The sequence below is a fragment of the Ochotona curzoniae genome, unplaced genomic scaffold, assembly GCF_017591425.1.
Source record: "Ochotona curzoniae isolate NIBS_2020 unplaced genomic scaffold, NIBS_Ocur_1.0 contig_50, whole genome shotgun sequence".
NCBI classification, from domain to species: Eukaryota; Metazoa; Chordata; class Mammalia; order Lagomorpha; family Ochotonidae; genus Ochotona; species Ochotona curzoniae.
The window spans coordinates 7014762-7038167 of NW_024466446.1; the positions used below are offsets into that span (position 1 = coordinate 7014762).

Genomic DNA, 23406 nt, shown 5'->3' on the forward strand with positions numbered 1-23406 from the left:
AGAGGAAGACAGGCCAAAGATAACAAGTGATACTTCTCTAACTGAAGCGCAGTATGAGTAATCTATGGAATTCATATCAATTTTCACATCAATTACCGGTTATTCAGAGATCACGGGCTTTCAGAGCTCCAGACATGTTAGAGTTGATCAGATTCAATACTGTTTTCAATTCACAACTTGACTGTAAACCACACCCAGGGACTACCTTCCCGGGGTCTCACCACACACACACACACACACATATACCCAGGGCAGACGACTTATATCACATGAAACAACACGCTTGCCCTAATCATTTTCTTTTTCATTCATCCACCTGTGTGGCCTAAACACCAAGAAAATTCAGCATTATACCCACTGCCCGTGCCCTCTGCAACTCCAGCGCCTCCCAAGCTGGGCGCTGGGGGAAAAAAAGAATCTCTCCACAGAAAATCTAGTCCAGCAAAGACAACTTTGGATGCAACATAGACAAAAAAAAAAAAAAAGGATCATGGTTAGGTCTGGCGTTGTAATAACAAAACAACACAAATCCTTCCATGTGCCTCCAGGGAGAAGTCCTGGAACAATGGGTTTGTTGTCTAATTCCAGCCAGAGATCTTGGGGACCAGCATAGTAGCCGTGGTCAGCTGCAGTGAATTCCAGGAAACAGCAACATGTGTGTATTCCTTGGAGGGAAATTTCCAGGGATTTCTGAGAACATTTAGTAACTTTTGTGCTTACATATGTTTAGAGTGCATAAGGCAAGTGCCTACACCAAAGAGATGCTGACACAGAAATGAGGGGCCAGTGCTGTGGCCCGCATGCAACACCAGCACTCCAAGAGGCGCCGGCTGGTTCAAGTTCTGGCTGCTCTACTTCTGACCCAGATCCCTGCTAACAGCCTGGGGAGAACAGTGGAGCATCATATGAGTGTCTGGGCCCATGACACGCATGTGGAAGACTTGAATGTAGCTTCTGATGGGTCCCACCAGCACTGGCTGTTGTAACCATCTAGGGAATGAATCAGCGCATGGAAGAACTCCTTTACGCTGTCTCTCCCCGCTCTATCTGTAACTTTGATTCTCAAATAATAAATGCTTTTAAAAAAAATCAGTACAGTGCATCTTCAATTTTTTTCTTATGAAGTGTCCCACATTTTCCTGATTTATAAAAATACATGCCACAGAACATTTGAAACAGAAAAATACACATAGAAATTACATCAAATAACAAATAAATACATCTTGAAAAGGAATAAACCTTCTCTAGAATTACAGCCCTTCTTTCAGAATTGTATGCCACTGAGGCCGTTATCAACTGAGAGTTTGACTTAAGTGTGACAGTTCCTTATTGCTGACTCAGCTAGATGCAGTTCTGGTCTAAAGCTATTCATCCAAAATAATAATAATAATGTATTCGCTTTGTGCTATGCAAAAAAGTTACAACAGTAAACTTAACAGCAGGATTTCTTTCCCATGGTGCTACCACCCAGTGGAGGGAGACGTGTACAAAATGAGAGTATAACACGTACTGGTGACAAGTGCTCCAAAGAACATGAGCATGAGTGTGGTGCCCTGGAATTGCTGGAAGAGTCCACTCTGGTAGTCAAGTGAGGTGTAGGCTGCCGGTGTGAAGGAGGTTACGGGGGCAGCATGAAGAGGCTCCTGTCATTGTTTAGGTAACTTGGTTTACTATGATGACGAGAGAATGGGTAGGAACTGCAAAGGATAGGATTAGATCATGGATTTTATGGGAAGGGGTGGTAAGGGAAAAGGCTAGATCAGAAATCACGTCCATCTGGGCTACAGCACCTGTTGATGGGCACAAGGACTGGGGGCAGGCCATGTCAGGCTGGGCCGCAACACTCAGCAGCATGCATGCGATCTGAGTTTGGGAGCAGGCCTGAGAGGGGAACTTAAGGGACTCCTCTGCTAGGCTGCAGCTCCTACTGGAGAGCATGAGAACTCGGTCTAGGAGCGGGCCAGGCTGAGCTAGGCTACAACACCCATGAGTGCACACAAGAACTGGGCAGGATGCAGGACAGGACAGGCTAGGCTGCAGCACCTGCCAGTGCATGCAAAAGTCCTGGCTGGGGGAAGGCCTGGCAGGGGTCACCCCAATTAACCCATAGAATCCACCAGTGTGTGAAAGCCAGGCAAGTGGCAGGCTGGGCTGGGCTACGCCACAGCACCCAATGGTTCATTCGCATGGTAGATGGGACTGGGGGCAGAACTGACCAGGCAGCTGACTCTGCCAGTGTGTCCATTGGCTGGTGCAGATGTCAGACCAGATCTGACTCCACACTAGCTGGCACATGCAAGAGTCAAGTCTGAAGGCTCTCCAGACGAGTTTTCTTGAGGCCCTCCCACACATACACCCCAGCTAGACCACTGGGTTCACACTGTGCTCAGAGAACATCACAAGGATATGTGGTCCAGCATTGGAATACAATATTAGGACTGGACCTCCTTGGTTGCTGATGCCTGTGCAGTACATCCCAAGATGCACATGAAAGACGTGACTGCGCATCTAAGCCAACACAGGACACTGAGCACCTCATCGAAAGATAGAAAGCAGAACAGGTTCAACAACTTTCCTGGCCTGCCTTGACAGCAAATGTCTGGGTCTGTGGATGCCACACTTGGGCAGCCAATAGACCTTAGAAAGACTCTCAACCCTTGTTAAACCAAGTTAACATCTCAGAACTACCAAGACCACTCAGGTAGCACCCTCAGAACCATTTTCTCCACATGGGGTGGCTCTAAGGTGACACCAAATGATCCTATCTGTTCCCAAGCATGGATGCTGCTTGACAAGCAAGGGACGGGCCTCCCTCCCCATCCCTCTGCAGACACAGGAGCAAGGGGAGAAAACACAGGATCTGAAACACTTATCTTACCCACCTTCCTCCGTCCCCCATAACCTGACCTTTCCCACCATGGGTATGCATCACTCTCAACTATGTAAACAATATTAAAAAGAAAATTAAGCTTTAATAAAAGAAGAAATACATAATGCACTTCAATAGTATAGTGTAAACTTATAACTTGCACTAAAGGACTATACTACTGTGATCATATGGAGAAAAACAGTGCAAGGGGCAAAATAAGAAGGGAGGAAGGGAAGGGGGAAGAAGAGAGAGAAATTCTAACTACAAAGCTATCAAGGAAAATAATAACAATAAAAAGTGAGATATTGTGCCTGGAGCAGTAACCTAGTGGCTAAAGTCCTCACCTTGCACGCTCCAAGATCCTATATAAGCACCGGCTCTAATCCTGGCGGCTCCACTTCCCTCCCAGCTCCCTACCTGTGGCCTGGGATAGCACCAGAAGATGGCCCAAAACCTTGGGACCCTGAACCCATGTAGGAGACCCAGGAGAATTTCCTGGCTCCTGGCTTCGGATCAGTTCAGCTCCGGCCATTGCAGCTACTTGAGGAGTGGAACCATTGGATGGAAGATCTTTGTCTCTGTCTCTCTTTCACTCTGTAAATCTGACTTTCTAATAATAAGTAAATAAATCTAAAAAACATAAGATAAAATTAAAAAATCATGCCCAGCTTTATGGTGGTGCCAGTTCCTGGGAAGAGAAAAGTAGAAGAAAAATCCATCGGGGAATTGATAACCAAGAACTCCACGTGAGCTCTGAAGTCATGTCGTAACGACCACCATGAGGCAGGCGGCCTGGGGTCCTTCCCTGCGTGCCCAGCTAGTCCTGAAAGAGTTCAACCCTCTGAGCAGGCAGTGACTGGCTGAACCTCAACGGGGACAGTGCCCAGAGAAGCTGCGCCCTGAGTGTACTTCGGTAGGACACTCTAAGTCTTCCTAACAACAAAAACTCGTGACCACAGCGTCTCCTGTGACAGCAGGAAGGCCAGGGAGTGGGGGACTCTCCCATCTAGAAGGGCCACCCTTGCTGGTGACCGCCTGTGGAGCCCTTTCTCCCACTGTTCCAAGGATGGGATCCTTGCTCAAGGCTTCCTGCCGGCAGTCTCATCCAAAAGGCAGTGCTGTCTCTCCCTGGCATGGGAGGAAGTGGATGTGCCTCTCTCACCCTTGGATATGTGCCCTCCCAGCCAGAAACAGAGGAAGGCAAAGCCACCCCCTGCCATGACCCAGAGCCATCCTGAGTCCAGGCGTCGGCATCTTGTCCAGTCCAACATTACTGGCCAGGGTCCGTCCACGAGACTCGGGCCTCGCGCTCCTCAGCTGTCCCTGTGCAAGATGAACCAGGTCTGCCTCCTGGACAATAACAGGTGCTGTGCAGCGCCTGGACTGGTTACTCTCACCTAAGCCACTTGGACAAGGCCTGCAGCTTCCGGAAGAGAGAGAGAGAGAGACAGAAGGGAGAGAGATCTCTGATTGGGCTGTTGCCATTGTGATTCAGGCTGTTCTGCCAGGCCCCATCAGTGCTCCCCGCAACTGGAGGATTGGCTTTGTGATCTACTTCCAGGACCAGCTCCCTTGGTCCCTGAGCAGTCCTCCCTCCCTTGGCACAAGGACACTGGACAAAGACACCAACATCCGCTATAAGAGATGCCCCTACTATGGACTTCCCAACCTCCTGGCTGCTGACACCAACCAGAGGTAGCAGTGGCCTGACCCCTCCTCATGAAGACAAACCAATGGGTCCTGGCAGCTTTCTGGGAGAATGCCCTGGGCTGCGGCTGTGACGGGGAGCAACATCACTCCCAAGAAGTCCATAGTTCCAGCCCTACCCGAGATGACTGCCTTGGCCTTTGTCTCTTTATCGCAACCATAACCGGGGCATTCTTGCCCTTTGATCTATGAGTCATCTCTGAAGTCATGGGCCGACTCTGGATGAGAGAGTTCATTATATGGGAAACATGATTTCCCAGATGCTTTAGGACCTGATGACTTGCCAACTGTCAGAGCATGCCTGCTGTGCTAAGGAGGCCAGCTGACCTGAATAGCCACAATCAGCCAGACCAGTGCCAAACGGAAGCCAGAAGCCAGGGACTTCCTCTGGGTCTCCCAAGGGGATGCAAGGGCCCAAAGATTTGGGTCATCCTCCATTGATTTTCCAGGTCATAAGCAGGAACCTGCTGAGAGGTGGAGCAGCTGGGCCTTGAACTGGCGCCCCTGTGGGATACTGGCATTGCAGGCAGAGGCTTAACCCGGTGGTTTTACTGTTTCTGCCCCAATGCTGGCCCCAAATAGAGAATTTCTTATGTAAAATGCATGAGCCTCCCTAGAAAAGTGTCTCCAATTTCAGAGTTCTCTAGATTTTGGAATGCTTGATATTCTAAAAAATCCAAAATCTTTTCGAGGACAAAACGTTGCAGATTTCAGAGCGTTTTGGACCTCCAGGGTTCAGAGGAGGGCTGTGGAGCCTCTCACTACAGAGCCTCACTAGCCCCGGGAGCCACAGGGTGACTCAGCAAGCTGGAGACCAGGAAGAAGCAGAGTTTTAACTGCAGGCTGAGTCCAAAGTACAGAGAACCCAGAAGGCTGAGAGTGGTGCTCCTGTCCAGAGGCCAGCAGGAGCCAACTCGGCTCCCAGCAAGAGCCAACGACTTGGGTCGAGTCCAAAGACAGGAGAAAGCTGAAGGCTCTTAGCTGGGTGAACTCTCGCTTCCTTGTATTCTATGCAAGGATTTAACCAGGTCTGTCCCCATTATGGGCTGGGGGTCGGAGAGGATATCTTTTGTATTTGCTCTACCAACTGCAAAGATAGGCTCACCCAAAAACACACAGAACATAAACTTTGACCAGATATCTTGAAACCACATATCCTGGATTCAACTTGACCCACAAAATTAACCGTTAGACCTGACAAGGCAGGTCAGCTGGCCCCAAAACCCACTGGGAAGCTCTGTGTCCTAGACCCAAAGGGGAAAGAATCTCATTGCAAACACAGACCTGCACAGGAGTTAGAAGAAGTGCAACAGCCCACTCCAGCCACCTCAGTTCTAGCTCTAGTGCTGACGTTGTCTTCCAGCCAAGGAGAGAATGTTCTGAGGGGTCAGTGCAGCAAATGTCACTGGGAAGAGAACAGAGAGAAGTCCACGGACGCCTGTCATTGCATCCACTCTCCTCAAGCACCTAGCCTCTTGTTGAATTCCCACACATCTTGCTTTGCTTGAAACAGTCCTCACAAAAAATCACACCATTGTGATTTAATGGAGTTATCCATAGCATTTGCATTCCCCTGAATCCCACCAGAGTGTAGCATCTATCCTATGGCCGCTGTCTATATAGCAAGCCTTTTGTCCTGGGTGGGAGGGACAACATCAGCCAGGTAGCTGTCATTCTTCTCCCTGTCTTGGGACTTTTGCTAAGGGCGCTCCCCACACATCAGAGATGCCTCCCCACTCCTCTGATCCAGTTTAAGCCTTACCTTCTGATGCAGCACTCTAATTGCGGGCCAAGAGGCCCACGATTAAATATAGCATTTTTAAATACAGTATTTTTATCCCAAAGCAATAGCAGGTTCGTAAGAAATTGGGAAAATATAAAACAAATGACCTTTTCCTCCTTATCTGCTTGAAAATAACTTGCTCAGAAACTATATTTCATGGATTTTGATATTCTTAGCTGCATTTCTTCAAAACACGTTTTTTTTTCTCATTAGATTCTTTAATAACTCAGACCATACTTGTAGCATCATTTTCTTCAAGAAGGTTCTTAATTTCCTTTTTCATTTCTTCAGCAACACATTAGTCATTCAGCAGCATGTTATTTAACTTCATGGTGTTCTAAGTTTCTGGTTTTTTCTTTCTGTTGTTGATTTTGTCTGGTGGCTTTTCATTTAAGAGGCTGTGCAGTAACTGTGTAATGGAGACCATCATATCCAGTGGCGTGTTGTTTAACTTCATGGCATTGTAAATTTCTGGTTGTTTTTTTTTTTTTTTTCCTGTTGTTGGTTCTGTTTTGTGGCTTTTCACCTGGGGGGATTTATAGTGACTGTGCAGTGGAGAGTGTCATGTCCAGATGTGAGGATGTGAGGATGCAGGGCAGTGTGCATCTCTACTTCCAGATTGAGGATGGACTCCCAGTGAAGCTTTTGGATGCATCGTGACAATGGGATGCTGGACTCTCTGCTAGTGTCCATGGCCACAATAATAGATGTATGACTATCTGAGGAACTATGCTGTTATAATGATATGGGGGAACTCAGTGGGGAGGGGAGGGTTAGGGAAGAGGAAAAGGAAAATGCCATTATCCTAAAATGATAATAATATCATCATCATAATAATAAAGAAAAGAACTTGCTAACATGGTGCCCAAACACCCTAAATTTGTCATTGTGTATTTCCTATAACAACATTCTTCCTGTCCAAGTCAAGAAAAATCCCACCAAAGTGCAGCCGGTATGTTATTCCTAGACTCCTTCGAGCTTCACTCTTGTTCCAGCCGTGTCTTCTTTTTTTAAGATTCATTTATTTTCATTGGAAAGGTAGATTTACAGAGAGAAGGAGAGACAGATCTTCCGTCTGCTGATTCCCTCCCCAGTTGGCCTCAATGGTCAGAGCTAAGCTCATCTGAAGCCAGGAATCAGGAGCTTCTTCCAGGTCTCCTATGTGAACGCAGGGTCTCAAGGCTTTGGGCCGTCCTCTGCTGCTTTCCCAGGCCACAAGCAGGGAGCTGGATGGGAAGTGGAGCTGCCAGGACACGAACTGGCACCCATCTGGGATTCTGGTGCTTGCAAGGGGAAGATTCAACCATTGAGGTTGTCTCCTGATGAACTTCAGATCATAAACAGAAACACAAAAGCTTTGTATGCGCATTTCCACGTGGTAACGTTAACACTGTCGGCGTGTGACCAGGTCCGGCACACCTCCCTTCTTCACGGTGAAACACTCATTTGTCCGAACCAGCAGGCACTGTGTAGAGCATTTTACACTCTGAATGTTTCATTTTCTTTTTCATTCTCTATTTATTTATGTATCACTTTGGGTCCGTAGCCACTCATGAATTCCACACTCCCCAATGGGGCAGATGGCTCACCGTGCATGATACCTTTGTCATTACTTCTTGTATGTCCCGGTTGCCCCAGATTTGGCCAGAAGGAGCGTTGAGGCGAGTTGCAGTGTGCTTCTTTGAAAACTTTCTTCCTTTAGACCCCTCAACAAGCTATCACAGATTCATATATATATATATATATAATTATTATTGTTATTATTTTAATTTAGTAGAATCAGGACTGCATGCTGCAGACTTTGCCTGAAGTGACAACACAGGACTTTGTTTACAAACATATAAGCAGAGTATGCTTACATTTATATTTCTGTGTGCGTGATCCCCTTTGCTGGTTTTTCTCACGTTCACACCAATCTGTCCCATTCCAACCCAACACAGGTTAAAGTCTAGTTTCTTTTTTTCTGAGCTCTTCTTCCACCAACAGGAAACTTTGTCCGCCTTCCGCCAACATCTCCTCCCCTCCCCTGCCATGCAGGTACACACCTGTTCTTGACCTTCCCTGGCTGCTCCTGGAAACCCCGAGCCACGCTTCCTCTCCCGGACCCAGCACCCCAGTTCTGCCCATCTCTCCACCTGCCACCGCCTCCCTCCCGACCTCACGATTAAGGCACCTGCTCACTCAAAAAGAGAGAAGGGCCTACACATTGCTCTCTTTCTTGTTAAGGAATTTTGTGTCTCACTTCTGCTCCCACCCCCAGAACCCTGTCACCTCCCCCCATTAGGAAGTTGTTTTTTTAAGGGTGGCCCTGCATAAGGAGCAGACACAAGAGGGCTGGCCATCTCCTGCAGCCTAACAGCTTCACTTCCAAGCGCCCAGGGCCAGCCAGCCGCTCCCAGGGGGACCCCAGGCAGGGTTTGGGGGAGACAGCTTTGGGGGGAGCCCCCAGGCTCTGGCAGGGCGCGATAGCTCGCCGGGCGCTCAGGGCCTTGCTATCAAGTGCTGCACAGGCGGGTGCTCCTGGAGGCCAAGGGGAGGAAGGGAAGAGGCTCACTGCCCTCCACCTCGAGGGGAGCCTAGGACTCCGCCTCCAACTTGGCGTTTCTAAGGGAAAAAGAAAAACGGCTTTGAAAGGAGCTCCGGGGGGGGGGGGGGGGGGGTGGAGCCCGCGCCCAGGATCGGTCGGTCCTAGGAGGCCTGCGCCCTCCTCTCCCTGAGATGCCGCGGCCCGTGGGGAGCTCCGGGCTCATTTCCCGCGGCCGCGATCGCCCGGCGCTTTGGGGGTTTTCGGGCATTTAGGGTGAAAAGGGAGAAGGGAGAGAGAACGCTGACCCCGGGCGCCGCCTCCATCCCCGCGTCCCAAGCCGCTCCTGGGCTTCCCCTCCACGTCCACTCAAACACACACAAAAACTCCTTCCAGCGCAAGCTTTTCCGGTATGAGGCGCCGGAAGCAAACTGCAGACAACCCGAAGAAGAAGAAAAAAAAAAACTGTACCCTCTGCTAACGCTGCACTGGAGCTCTCGAATGCCACATTACGCTGTCGCTCCATGGCGGCACAGGCGCATTTCTGGGACGGCGGCGCCATCTGCTGGCCTCTGAGGACACTGCAGCAGAGACGCATTTCTGCGACGGCGGCGCCATCTGCTGGCCTATGCGGACACTGCAGCAGAGACGCATTTCTGCGACGGCGGCGCCATCTGCTGGCCTCTGCGGATACAGCAGCTGAGGGCGCCCTTGGCTCAGCCAAAGGACTGTGTGTGGATCATGGCATGGGTGCTGTGCCAGGTGCTGTGCCAGGTGCTGCAGTGCGAGTCCACGTGGCCACTGGCCTGTGTGCTGTGCTGATTCTTACACTCGGGAACACTCGAAAGCATCTACAGGACACATTTTAAAATATTTTGCTTTTTACATTTTTTTCTCCTTGAGTGGTGGCCTGACAGAGAAAGGTGAGAAGGCAGATAACAGAGGTCTTTCCTGCTACAGCCAGGGCCGAGGCCAGGAGCCAGGAAGTCCATTTTGCTTTCCTACATGCGGGGGAAGAACCACAATACTTGTACATTGTTCAGTATGTCTTTTTGATTCTCACCAGCCAGCTGCTCCCCAATATACCATCATATATGGGTCACCCCAGTAAAAGTTCACAATATCTCAGCCAGAGTGATAAAAATCAATCAATACCGCTGGGGACAATGGTCTAACGCCTTGCTAAATTTCACCAGTCAGTTAGCCACCAGTATAATTAAAGTAAATGAGACCCGAGTTCTACCCACGTCAGGGGAAGTTATTCTAAATGGCATTAAGCTGGCAGCTTGCATGTTCAAGAAATGGAACGGGGCTATGGCCATAACAACCTTGATGGTTGCTGCGATGGCTCAGGCTCCCCAAGTGATAACCCCCACATCGTGCCGTGCGGCTCCAGCCTTCAAAGAGGCTCATCTAACATAATGAGGCATAGCCTTTCCTGGGAAAGCATTTAGCCAATGACGGGCACCTTTCTGATACCCCGGCAACCTAAGACAGGGTGCCCTGGATGACTGGCAGGGCTGCGCAGAGATGGGTAAGAGTTGAGGGTCCCTCAGAATGAACCTAAGACAGGCAGTGCTTATCTTGCCTCAAGGAACCTTTTCCTTTTCGCCGCTTTCATTGATATGTAGAAAAGAGGGTGAGATGTCAGGAGCCGTGTACTATAGCCACACTGAAGCCATTTTGAATACAGAACTGTGGGCCAGTGGAAAACCCCCGGCTGACTACATGCTTGGGAAACAAGTTAAGAAACTAAACACATGCTTAGCTTCACTTGTTTGTAGCAACTGTTTCAGAATGTGATTGATGCTGTACCTGCCGACATCTTGTTACTGATTGCCTATGTTATTGTTGATATGCTGGTTACTATGGTTGATATGGTGGCTGCTCAAGAACAATCGGTCTGGAGACCATGGCTTGCATCCTAGTTTCTCCTTTCCCCCCTGATCCTTAGTTACTGAAGAATATAAAAACCCTCAATTAAAATCAATAAACTGATAGCTTGATCAGACATCCTGTCTTGCTGTCCATTCTTTGTGTCTCTTTTCCCCTTCATTCTCTACTAGGTGGTTGCGACCCCTGTTGACTGTCCTGCCGGAAGGGACAAAGTCCAGAGTACATTCGTCTGTCAGGTCACCACCGCTGGCCAGGACAACACTGGGGAATGTGACGCAAGCAAAGTATTCCAAATCTCTAACACCACACATGCCTTCTCTGTCTTCCTTAAGAACAGTCGTCTTGGGCCTGGTGCAATGGCTCAGTGGCCAAATCCTTGCCTTGCAAGCACCGGGATCCCAGATGGGCACAGGTTTGTGACCTGGCTATCCCACTTTGCATCCACCTGCTGCACCAGAGGCAGCAAATGCAGCATTACCACAGAAAATTTGTTGTTGCCCCAAGCAGCACAGACGCATTTCTGGGACGGCGGCGCCATCTGCTGGCCTCTGCGGATACCGCAGCTGAGGGCGCCCTTGGCTCAGCCAAAGGATTGTGTGTGGATCATGGCATGGGTGCTGTGCCAGGTGCTGTGCCAGGTGCTGCAGTGCGAGTCCACGTGGCCACTGGCCTGTGTGCTGTGCTGATTCTCACACTTGGCAATACTCGAAAGCATCTGCAGGACACATTTTAAAATATTTTGCTTTTTACATTTTTTTCTCCTTGAGTGGTGGCCTGACAGAGAAAGGTGAGAAGGCAGATAACGGAGATCTTTCCTGCTACAGCCAGGGCCGAGGCCAGGAGCCAGGAAGTCCATTTTGCTTTCCTACATGCGGGGGAAGAACCCCCAACTACTTGGACCATCATCTGCTGCCTCCCGTGCACACTAGCAGGAATCCGGATTAGAACTGTGGAGCAGCCAAGACGTGTGTGACTCTTACCTACCTCTCACTGTGGAACATTCTACAACGCAGACTGCTGAGCTCCGCATGGAGGAGATACCAAGTTGCTGGGCTTGGGGGAGGCTGTGCTGAAGCAGAACCCTCAGGTGGATCTGAAACAGGGAATGGACAAATCAGATTTCAAGGGAAAACTCAAGAAGGAGACACAGACGGGGGAGTCTGCTATCGCAAGGTAAGTACCACAAAATCACAGGGGACATCTAATAAGTCTAAAGGATGGGATGGAGGTTTCTTGGAAGGGGACAGCCTACAGAGAAGATTTGGCAAGAGGAGGAAAAGGAAGAGAGCTGATACAAAGATGGGAGCAAACTCCTGGGGACATGCAAGGGTAGGGGAGAGGGAGCAAAGCAGGGCGTGGCCAGTGTTGGAATCCCATGCTGGCTCTCTCTGCGAGGCTCTGGGCAATGCACAAATTCTCCCATGGCGGGAGGAGAATGACTTTGCCAGATCTGCGTCCTTCTGGCAGTTGAAGGTTCCGGGTCAGAGGCACATAGAGAAACGCAGGGCAGTGGGTTGAGGCAAGGACAGGAGCCGCTCTGAGAAGGATGCGGGAGGCACAGATGGCTGGGCTAAGAACTGAGACACACAGGGTTAGGGGACTTCTGCATCTTAGTCCTGCCTGGCCTCATTTTTCTGAACTATAAATGTAGGCTGCCGTGTGATCTCCGTTTGTGCAGGCACTTGATGCAGCGTCTAATAAGACCTGATAGGTGTTGTCATGTTTCCCGCCATGATGCTTGCTAGCTGCTTGTGGCGTGTCTGACGCCTGTGCACTCCCTGCATGCTTTAGACTCTTGCATTGGCCAAGGGATTTGCAGGACCTCCTCGGAGGCCAGAGTACATTCCTCTGTCAGGTCCCCACCGCTGGCCAGCACAGCACTGGGGAATGTGACGCAAGCCGAGACGTTCAACGCACTTGTGGGAGTGTCGGCTCGTTCTCTTGCATTTAGACGTTCTGCCATCTCTGGTCCTTTCTCAGAATGATGAAGACTATGGAGCAGAGGTGGGCTGGGCTTGCATCCTCCATCCTCAAATTAGCCATGGGTTTTGTGAGCAAGAAAATGCATGTTTTTTGTTTGTTTTTTGGGGGTTGGGGCGTTGGGACATTGGGATATGAATTGTTACCAATTAGCATTATTGCAAGGGTTCTTAGTAAAACAGCAATGGGGGACATTTTCTGCTCCAAACTGTATGCCAATTCAGGGATGCTTGGGTATCTGTGCTCTTGGCAAGCATAGGCTACCTAGGTATTCCAAATCTAGAACACCACACACGCCTTCTCTGTCTTTCTTAACAGCAGTCGTCTTGGGCCTGGTACAATGGCTCAGTGGCTAAATCCTTGCCTGCAAGCACCAGGAACCCAGATGGGCACAGGTTTGTGACCTGGCTATCCCACTTTGCATCCAGCTCCCTGCCTGTGGCCTGAAGAGCAATCAAGGATGGCCCAAAGAAGAAGAAAAAAAAACTATGCCCTCTGCTAACGCTGCACTGGAGGCCTCAAATGCCGCATTACCACAAAAAAATTTGTTGTTGCCCCAAGCAGCACAGATGCATTTCTGGGACGACGGCGCCATCTGCTGGCCTCTGCGGATACACCAGCTGTGGGCGCCCTTGGCTCAGCCAAAGGACTGTGTGTGGATCATGGCATGGGTGCTGTGCCAGGTGCTGTGCCAGGTGCTGCAGTGCGAGTCCACGTGGCCACTGGCCTGTGTGATGTGGTGATTCTTACACTCGGGAACACTCGAAAGCATCTGCAGGACACATTTTAAAATATTTTGCTTTTTACATTTTTTTCTCCTTGAGTGGTGGCCTGACAGAGAAAGGTGAGAAGGCAGATAACAGAGATCTTTCCTGCTACAGCCAGGGCCGAGGCCAGGAGCCAGGAAGTCCATTTTGCTTTCCTACATGCGGGGGAAGAACCACAATACTTGTACATTGTTCAGTATGTCTTTTGAATCTCACCAGCCAGCTGCTCCCCAATATACCATCATATATGGGTCACCCCAGTAAAAGTTCACAATATCTCAGCCAGAGTGATAAAAATCAATCAATACCGCTGGGGACAATGGTCTAACGCCTTGCTAAATTTCACCAGTCAGTTAGCCACTAGTATAATTAAAGTAAATGAGACCCGAGTTCTACCCACGTCAGGGGAAGTTATTCTAAATGGCATTAAGCTGGCAGCTTGCATGTTCAAGAAATGGAACGGGGCTATGGCCATAACAACCTTGATGGTTGCTGCGATGGCTCAGGCTCCCCAAGTGATAACCCCCACATCGTGCCGTGCGGCTCCAGCCTTCAAAGAGGCTCATCTAACATAATGAGGCATAGCCTTTCCAGGGAAAGCATTTAGCCAATGACGGGCACCTTTCTGATACCCCGGCAACCTAAGACAGGGTGCCCTGGATGACTGGCAAGGCTGCGCAGAGATGGGTAAGAGTTGAGGGTCCCTCAGAATGAACCTAAGACAGGCAGTGCTTATCTTGCCTCAAGGAACCTTTTCCTTTTCGCCGCTTTCATTGATATGTAGAAAAGAGGGTGAGATGTCAGGAGCCGTGTACTATAGCCACACTGAAGCCATTTTGAATACAGAACTGTGGGCCAGTGGAAAACCCCCGGCTGACTACATGCTTGGGAAACAAGTTAAGAAACTAAACACATGCTTAGCTTCACTTGTTTGTAGCAACTGTTTCAGAATGTGATTGATGCTGTACCTGCCGACATCTTGTTACTGATTGCCTATGTTATTGTTGATATGCTGGTTACTATGGTTGATATGGTGGCTGCTCAAGAACAATCGGTCTGGAGACCATGGCTTGCATCCTAGTTTCTCCTTTCCCCCCTGATCCTTAGTTACTGAAGAATATAAAAACCCTCAATTAAAATCAATAAACTGATAGCTTGATCAGACATCCTGTCTTGCTGTCCATTCTTCGTGTCTCTTTTCCACTTCATTCTCTACTAGGTGGTTGCGACCCCTGTTGACTGTCTTGCCGGAAGGGACAAAGTCCAGAGTACATTCGTCTGTCACGTCACCACCGCTGGCCAGGACAACACTGGGGAATGTGACGCAAGCAAAGCATTCCAAATCTCTAACACCACAAATGCCTTCTCTGTCTTCCTTAAGAACAGTCGTCTTGGGCCTGGTGCAATGGCTCAGTGGCCAAATCCTTGCCTTGCAAGCACCGGGATCCCAGATGGGCACAGGTTTGTGACCTGGCTATCCCACTTTGCATCCACCTGCTGCACCAGAGGCAGCAAATGCCGCATTACCACAAAAAAATTCTCTGTTGCCCCAAGCAGCACAGACGCATTTCTGGGACGACGGCGCCATCTGCTGGCCTCTGCGGATACCGCAGCTGAGGGCGCCCTTGGCTCAGCCAAAGGATTGTGTGTGGATCATGGCATGGGTGCTGTGCCAGGTGCTGTGCCAGGTGCTGCAGTGCGAGTCCACGTGGCCACTGGCCTGTGTGCTGTGCTGATTCTCACACTTGGCAATACTCGAAAGCATCTGCAGGACACATTTTAAAATATTTTGCTTTTTACATTTTTTTCTCCTTGAGTGGTGGCCTGACAGAGAAAGGTGAGAAGGCAGATAACGGAGATCTTTCCTGCTACAGCCAGGGCCGAGGCCAGGAGCCAGGAAGTCCATTTTGCTTTCCTACATGCGGGGGAAGAACCCCCAACTACTTGGACCATCATCTGCTGCCTCCCGTGCACACTAGCAGGAATCTGGATTAGAACTGTGGAGCAGCCAAGACGTGTGTGACTCTTACCTACCTCTCACTGTGGAACATTCTACAACGCAGACTGCTGAGCTCCGCATGGAGGAGATACCAAGTTGCTGGGCTTGGGGGAGGCTGTGCTGAAGCAGAACCCTCAGGTGGATCTGAAACAGGGAATGGACAAATCAGATTTCAAGGGAAAACTCAAGAAGGAGACACAGACGGGGGAGTCTGCTATCGCAAGGTAAGTACCACAAAATCACAGGGGACATCTAATAAGTCTAAAGGATGGGATGGAGGTTTCTTGGAAGGGGACAGCCTACAGAGAAGATTTGGCAAGAGGAGGAAAAGGAAGAGAGCTGATACAAAGATGGGAGCAAACTCCTGGGGACATGCAAGGGTAGGGGAGAGGGAGCAAAGCAGGGCGTGGCCAGTGTTGGAATCCCATGCTGGCTCTCTCTGCGAGGCTCTGGGCAATGCACAAATTCTCCCATGGCGGGAGGAGAATGACTTTGCCAGATCTGCGTCCTTCTGGCAGTTGAAGGTTCCGGGTCAGAGGCACATAGAGAAACGCAGGGCAGTGGGTTGAGGCAAGGACAGGAGCCGCTCTGAGAAGGATGCGGGAGGCACAGATGGCTGGGCTAAGAACTGAGACACACAGGGTTAGGGGACTTCTGCATCTTAGTCCTGCCTGGCCTCATTTTTCTGAACTATAAATGTAGGCTGCTGTGTGATCTCCGTTTGTGCAGGCACTTGATGCAGCGTCTAATAAGACCTGATAGGTGTTGTCATGTTTCCCGCCATGATGCTTGCTAGCTGCTTGTGGCGTGTCTGACGCCTGTGCACTCCCTGCATGCTTTAGACTCTTGCATTGGCCAAGGGATTTGCAGGACCTCCTCGGAGGCCAGAGTACATTCCTCTGTCAGGTCCCCACCGCTGGCCAGCACAGCACTGGGGAATGTGACGCAAGCCGAGACGTTCAACGCACTTGTGGGAGTGTCGGCTCGTTCTCTTGCATTTAGACGTTCTGCCATCTCTGGTCCTTTCTCAGAATGATGAAGACTATGGAGCAGAGGTGGGCTGGGCTTGCATCCTCCATCCTCAAATTAGCCATGGGTTTTGTGAGCAAGAAAATGCATGTTTTTTGTTTGTTTTTTGGGGGTTGGGGCGTTGGGACATTGGGATATGAATTGTTACCAATTAGCATTATTGCAAGGGTTCTTAGTAAAACAGCAATGGGGGACATTTTCTGCTCCAAACTGTATGCCAATTCAGGGATGCTTGGGTATCTGTGCTCTTGGCAAGCATAGGCTACCTAGGTATTCCAAATCTAGAACACCACACACGCCTTCTCTGTCTTTCTTAACAGCAGTCGTCTTGGGCCTGGTACAATGGCTCAGTGGCTAAATCCTTGCCTGCAAGCACCAGGAACCCAGATGGGCACAGGTTTGTGACCTGGCTATCCCACTTTGCATCCAGCTCCCTGCCTGTGGCCTGAAGAGCAATCAAGGATGGCCCAAAGAAGAAGAAAAAAAAAACTATGCCCTCTGCTAACGCTGCACTGGAGGCCTCAAATGCCGTATTATCACAAAAAAATTTGTTGTTGCCCCAAGCAGCACAGATGCATTTCTGGGACGGCGGCGCCATCTGCTGGCCTCTGCGGATACCGCAGCTGAGGGCGCCCTTGGCTCAGCCAAAGGATTGTGTGTGGATCATGGCATGGGTGCTGTGCCAGGTGCTGTGCCAGGTGCTGCAGTGCGAGTCCACGTGGCCACTGGCCTGTGTGCTGTGCTGATTCTCACACTTGGCAATACTCGAAAGCATCTGCAGGACACATTTTAAAATATTTTGCTTTTTACATTTTTTTCTCCTTGAGTGGTGGCCTGACAGAGAAAGGTGAGAAGGCAGATAACGGAGATCTTTCCTGCTACAGCCAGGGCCGAGGCCAGGAGCCAGGAAGTCCATTTTGCTTTCCTACATGCGGGGGAAGAACCCCCAACTACTTGGACCATCATCTGCTGCCTCCCGTGCACACTAGCAGGAATCCGGATTAGAACTGTGGAGCAGCCAAGACGTGTGTGACTCTTACCTACCTCTCACTGTGGAACATTCTACAACGCAGACTGCTGAGCTCCGCATGGAGGAGATACCAAGTTGCTGGGCTTGGGGGAGGCTGTGCTGAAGCAGAACCCTCAGGTGGATCTGAAACAGGGAATGGACAAATCAGATTTCAAGGGAAAACTCAAGAAGGAGACACAGACGGGGGAGTCTGCTATCGCAAGGTAAGTACCACAAAATCACAGGGGACATCTAATAAGTCTAAAGGATGGGATGGAGGTTTCTTGGAAGGGGACAGCCTACAGAGAAGATTTGGCAAGAGGAGGAAAAGGAAGAGAGCTGATACAAAGATGGGAGCAAACTCCTGGGGACATGCAAGGGTAGGGGAGAGGGAGCAAAGCAGGGCGTGGCCAGTGTTGGAATCCCATGCTGGCTCTCTCTGCGAGGCTCTGGGCAATGCACAAATTCTCCCGTGGTGGGAGGAGAATGACTTTGCCAGATCTGCGTCCTTCTGGCAGTTGAAGGTTCCGGGTCAGAGGCACATAGAGAAACGCAGGGCAGTGGGTTGAGGCAAGGACAGGAGCCGCTCTGAGAAGGATGCGGGAGGCACAGATGGCTGGGCTAAGAACTGAGACACACAGGGTTAGGGGACTTCTGCATCTTAGTCCTGCCTGGCCTCATTTTTCTGAACTATAAATGTAGGCTGCCGTGTGATCTCCGTTTGTGCAGGCACTTGATGCAGCGTCTAATAAGACCTGATAGGTGTTGTCATGTTTCCCGCCATGATGCTTGCTAGCTGCTTGTGGCGTGTCTGATGCCTGTGCACTCCCTGCATGCTTTAGACTCTTGCATTGGCCAAGGGATTTGCAGGACCTCCTCGGAGGCCAGAGTACATTCCTCTGTCAGGTCCCCACCGCTGGCCAGCACAGCACTGGGGAATGTGACGCAAGCCGAGACGTTCAACGCACTTGTGGGAGTGTCGGCTCGTTCTCTTGCATTTAGACGTTCTGCCATCTCTGGTCCTTTCTCAGAATGATGAAGACTATGGAGCAGAGGTGGGCTGGGCTTGCATCCTCCATCCTCAAATTAGCCATGGGTTTTGTGAGCAAGAAAATGCATGTTTTTTGTTTGTTTTTTGGGGGTTGGGGCGTTGGGACATTGGGATATGAGTTGTTACCAATTAGCATTATTGCAAGGGTTCTTAGTAAAACAGCAATGGGGGACATTTTCTGCTCCAAACTGTATGCCAATTCAGGGATGCTTGGGTATCTGTGCTCTTGGCAAGCATAGGCTACCTAGGTATTCCAAATCTAGAACACCACACACGCCTTCTCTGTCTTTCTTAACAGCAGTCGTCTTGGGCCTGGTACAATGGCTCAGTGGCTAAATCCTTGCCTGCAAGCACCAGGAACCCAGATGGGCACAGGTTTGTGACCTGGCTATCCCACTTTGCATCCAGCTCCCTGCCTGTGGCCTGAAGAGCAATCAAGGATGGCCCAAAGAAGAAGAAAAAAAAAACTATGCCCTCTGCTAACGCTGCACTGGAGGCCTCAAATGCCGTATTATCACAAAAAAATTTGTTGTTGCCCCAAGCAGCACAGATGCATTTCTGGGACGACGGCGCCATCTGCTGGCCTCTGCGGATACAGCAGCTGTGGGCGCCCTTGGCTCAGCCAAAGGATTGTGTGTGGATCATGGCATGGGTGCTGTGCCATGTGCTGTGCCAGGTGCTGCAGTGCGAGTCCACGTGGCCACTGGCCTGTGTGCTGTGCTGATTCTCACACTTGGCAATACTCGAAAGCATCTGCAGGACACATTTTAAAATATTTTGCTTTTTACATTTTTTTCTCCTTGAGTGGTGGCCTGACAGAGAAAGGTGAGAAGGCAGATAACGGAGATCTTTCCTGCTACAGCCAGGGCCGAGGCCAGGAGCCAGGAAGTCCATTTTGCTTTCCTACATGCGGGGGAAGAACCCCCAACTACTTGGACCATCATCTGCTGCCTCCCATGCACACTAGCAGGAATCCGGATTAGAACTGTGGAGCAGCCAAGACGTGTGTGACTCTTACCTACCTCTCACTGTGGAACATTCTACAACGCAGACTGCTGAGCTCCGCATGGAGGAGATACCAAGTTGCTGGGCTTGGGGGAGGCTGTGCTGAAGCAGAACCCTCAGGTGGATCTGAAACAGGGAATGGACAAATCAGATTTCAAGGGAAAACTCAAGAAGGAGACACAGACGGGGGAGTCTGCTATCGCAAGGTAAGTACCACAAAATCACAGGGGACATCTAATAAGTCTAAAGGATGGGATGGAGGTTTCTTGGAAGGGGACAGCCTACAGAGAAGATTTGGCAAGAGGAGGAAAAGGAAGAGAGCTGATACAAAGATGGGAGCAAACTCCTGGGGACATGCAAGGGTAGGGGAGAGGGAGCAAAGCAGGGCGTGGCCAGTGTTGGAATCCCATGCTGGCTCTCTCTGCGAGGCTCTGGGCAATGCACAAATTCTCCCATGGCGGGAGGAGAATGACTTTGCCAGATCTGCGTCCTTCTGGCAGTTGAAGGTTCCGGGTCAGAGGCACATAGAGAAACGCAGGGCAATAGGTTGAGGCAAGGACAGGAGCCGCTCTGAGAAGGATGCGGGAGGCACAGATGGCTGGGCTAAGAACTGAGACACACAGGGTTAGGGGACTTCTGCATCTTAGTCCTGCCTGGCCTCATTTTTCTGAACTATAAATGTAGGCTGCTGTGTGATCTCCGTTTGTGCAGGCACTTGATGCAGCGTCTAATAAGACCTGATAGGTGTTGTCATGTTTCCCGCCATGATGCTTGCTAGCTGCTTGTGGCGTGTCTGACGCCTGTGCACTCCCTGCATGCTTTAGACTCTTGCATTGGCCAAGGGATTTGCAGGACCTCCTCGGAGGCCAGAGTACATTCCTCTGTCAGGTCCCCACCGCTGGCCAGCACAGCACTGGGGAATGTGACGCAAGCCGAGACGTTCAACGCACTTGTGGGAGTGTCGGCTCGTTCTCTTGCATTTAGACGTTCTGCCATCTCTGGTCCTTTCTCAGAATGATGAAGACTATGGAGCAGAGGTGGGCTGGGCTTGCATCCTCCATCCTCAAATTAGCCATGGGTTTTGTGAGCAAGAAAATGCATGTTTTTTGTTTGTTTTTTGGGGGTTGGGGCGTTGGGACATTGGGATATGAATTGTTACCAATTAGCATTATTGCAAGGGTTCTTAGTAAAACAGCAATGGGGGACATTTTCTGCTCCAAACTGTATGCCAATTCAGGGATGCTTGGGTATCTGTGCTCTTGGCAAGCATAGGCTACCTAGGTATTCCAAATCTAGAACACCACACACGCCTTCTCTGTCTTTCTTAACAGCAGTCGTCTTGGGCCTGGTACAATGGCTCAGTGGCTAAATCCTTGCCTGCAAGCACCAGGAACCCAGATGGGCACAGGTTTGTGACCTGGCTATCCCACTTTGCATCCAGCTCCCTGCCTGTGGCCTGAAGAGCAATCAAGGATGGCCCAAAGAAGAAGAAAAAAAAACTATGCCCTCTGCTAACGCTGCACTGGAGGCCTCAAATGCCGCATTACCACAAAAAAATTTGTTGTTGCCCCAAGCAGCACAGATGCATTTCTGGGACGGACGGCGCCATCTGCTGGCCTCTGCGGATACAGCAGCTGTGGGTGCCCTTGGCTCAGCCAAAGGACTGTGTGTGGATCATGGCATGGGTGCTGTGCCAGGTGCTGTGCCAGGTGCTGCAGTGCGAGTCCACGTGGCCACTGGCCTGTGTGCTGTGCTGATTCTTACACTCGGGAACACTCGAAAGCATCTACAGGACACATTTTAAAATATTTTGCTTTTTACATTTTTTTCTCCTTGAGTGGTGGCCTGACAGAGAAAGGTGAGAAGGCAGATAACAGAGATCTTTCCTGCTACAGCCAGGGCCGAGGCCAGGAGCCAGGAAGTCCATTTTGCTTTCCTACATGCGGGGGAAGAACCACAATACTTGTACATTGTTCAGTATGTCTTTTGAATCTCACCAGCCAGCTGCTCCCCAATATACCATCATATATGGGTCACCCCAGTAAAAGTTCACAATATCTCAGCCAGAGTGATAAAAATCAATCAATACCGCTGGGGACAATGGTCTAACGCCTTGCTAAATTTCACCAGTCAGTTAGCCACTAGTATAATTAAAGTAAATGAGACCCGAGTTCTACCCACGTCAGGGGAAGTTATTCTAAATGGCATTAAGCTGGCAGCTTGCATGTTCAAGAAATGGAACGGGGCTATGGCCATAACAACCTTGATGGTTGCTGCGATGGCTCAGGCTCCCCAAGTGATAACCCCCACATCGTGCCGTGCGGCTCCAGCCTTCAAAGAGGCTCATCTAACATAATGAGGCATAGCCTTTCCCGGGAAAGCATTTAGCCAATGACGGGCACCTTTCTGATACCCCGGCAACCTAAGACAGGGTGCCCTGGATGACTGGCAAGGCTGCGCAGAGATGGGTAAGAGTTGAGGGTCCCTCAGAATGAACCTAAGACAGGCAGTGCTTATCTTGCCTCAAGGAACCTTTTCCTTTTCGCCGCTTTCATTGATATGTAGAAAAGAGGGTGAGATGTCAGGAGCCGTGTACTATAGCCACACTGAAGCCATTTTGAATACAGAACTGTGGGCCAGTGGAAAACCCCCGGCTGACTACATGCTTGGGAAACAAGTTAAGAAACTAAACACATGCTTAGCTTCACTTGTTTGTAGCAACTGTTTCAGAATGTGATTGATGCTGTACCTGCCGACATCTTGTTACTGATTGCCTATGTTATTGTTGATATGCTGGTTACTATGGTTGATATGGTGGCTGCTCAAGAACAATCGGTCTGGAGACCATGGCTTGCATCCTAGTTTCTCCTTTCCCCCCTGATCCTTAGTTACTGAAGAATATAAAAACCCTCAATTAAAATCAATAAACTGATAGCTTGATCAGACATCCTGTCTTGCTGTCCATTCTTCGTGTCTCTTTTCCACTTCATTCTCTACTAGGTGGTTGCGACCCCTGTTGACTGTCTTGCCGGAAGGGACAAAGTCCAGAGTACATTCGTCTGTCACGTCACCACCGCTGGCCAGGACAACACTGGGGAATGTGACGCAAGCAAAGCATTCCAAATCTCTAACACCACAAATGCCTTCTCTGTCTTCCTTAAGAACAGTCGTCTTGGGCCTGGTGCAATGGCTCAGTGGCCAAATCCTTGCCTTGCAAGCACCGGGATCCCAGATGGGCACAGGTTTGTGACCTGGCTATCCCACTTTGCATCCACCTGCTGCACCAGAGGCAGCAAATGCCGCATTACCACAGAAAAATTCTCTGTTGCCCCAAGCAGCACAGACGCATTTCTGGGACGACGGCGCCATCTGCTGGCCTCTGCGGATACCGCAGCTGAGGGCGCCCTTGGCTCAGCCAAAGGATTGTGTGTGGATCATGGCATGGGTGCTGTGCCAGGTGCTGTGCCAGGTGCTGCAGTGCGAGTCCACGTGGCCACTGGCCTGTGTGCTGTGCTGATTCTCACACTTGGCAATACTCGAAAGCATCTGCAGGACACATTTTAAAATATTTTGCTTTTTACATTTTTTTCTCCTTGAGTGGTGGCCTGACAGAGAAAGGTGAGAAGGCAGATAACGGAGATCTTTCCTGCTACAGCCAGGGCCGAGGCCAGGAGCCAGGAAGTCCATTTTGCTTTCCTACATGCGGGGGAAGAACCCCCAACTACTTGGACCATCATCTGCTGCCTCCCGTGCACACTAGCAGGAATCCGGATTAGAACTGTGGAGC

At 50.1% G+C, this 23406-nt stretch overlaps 1 long non-coding RNA gene across 1 annotated transcript; it reads right to left on the reverse strand.

The window, feature by feature from the left end:
* Positions 1-1518: 1518 nt before the first annotated feature.
* Positions 1519-8329, reverse strand: LOC121161997. The gene is made up of 3 exons (XR_005884744.1): positions 8219-8329; positions 5861-5981; positions 1519-1643 (listed from the first exon to the last, which is right to left on the reverse strand). It is a non-coding gene; the product is annotated as an uncharacterized LOC121161997 (long non-coding RNA).
* Between the last annotated feature and the right edge of the window lie 15077 nt (positions 8330-23406).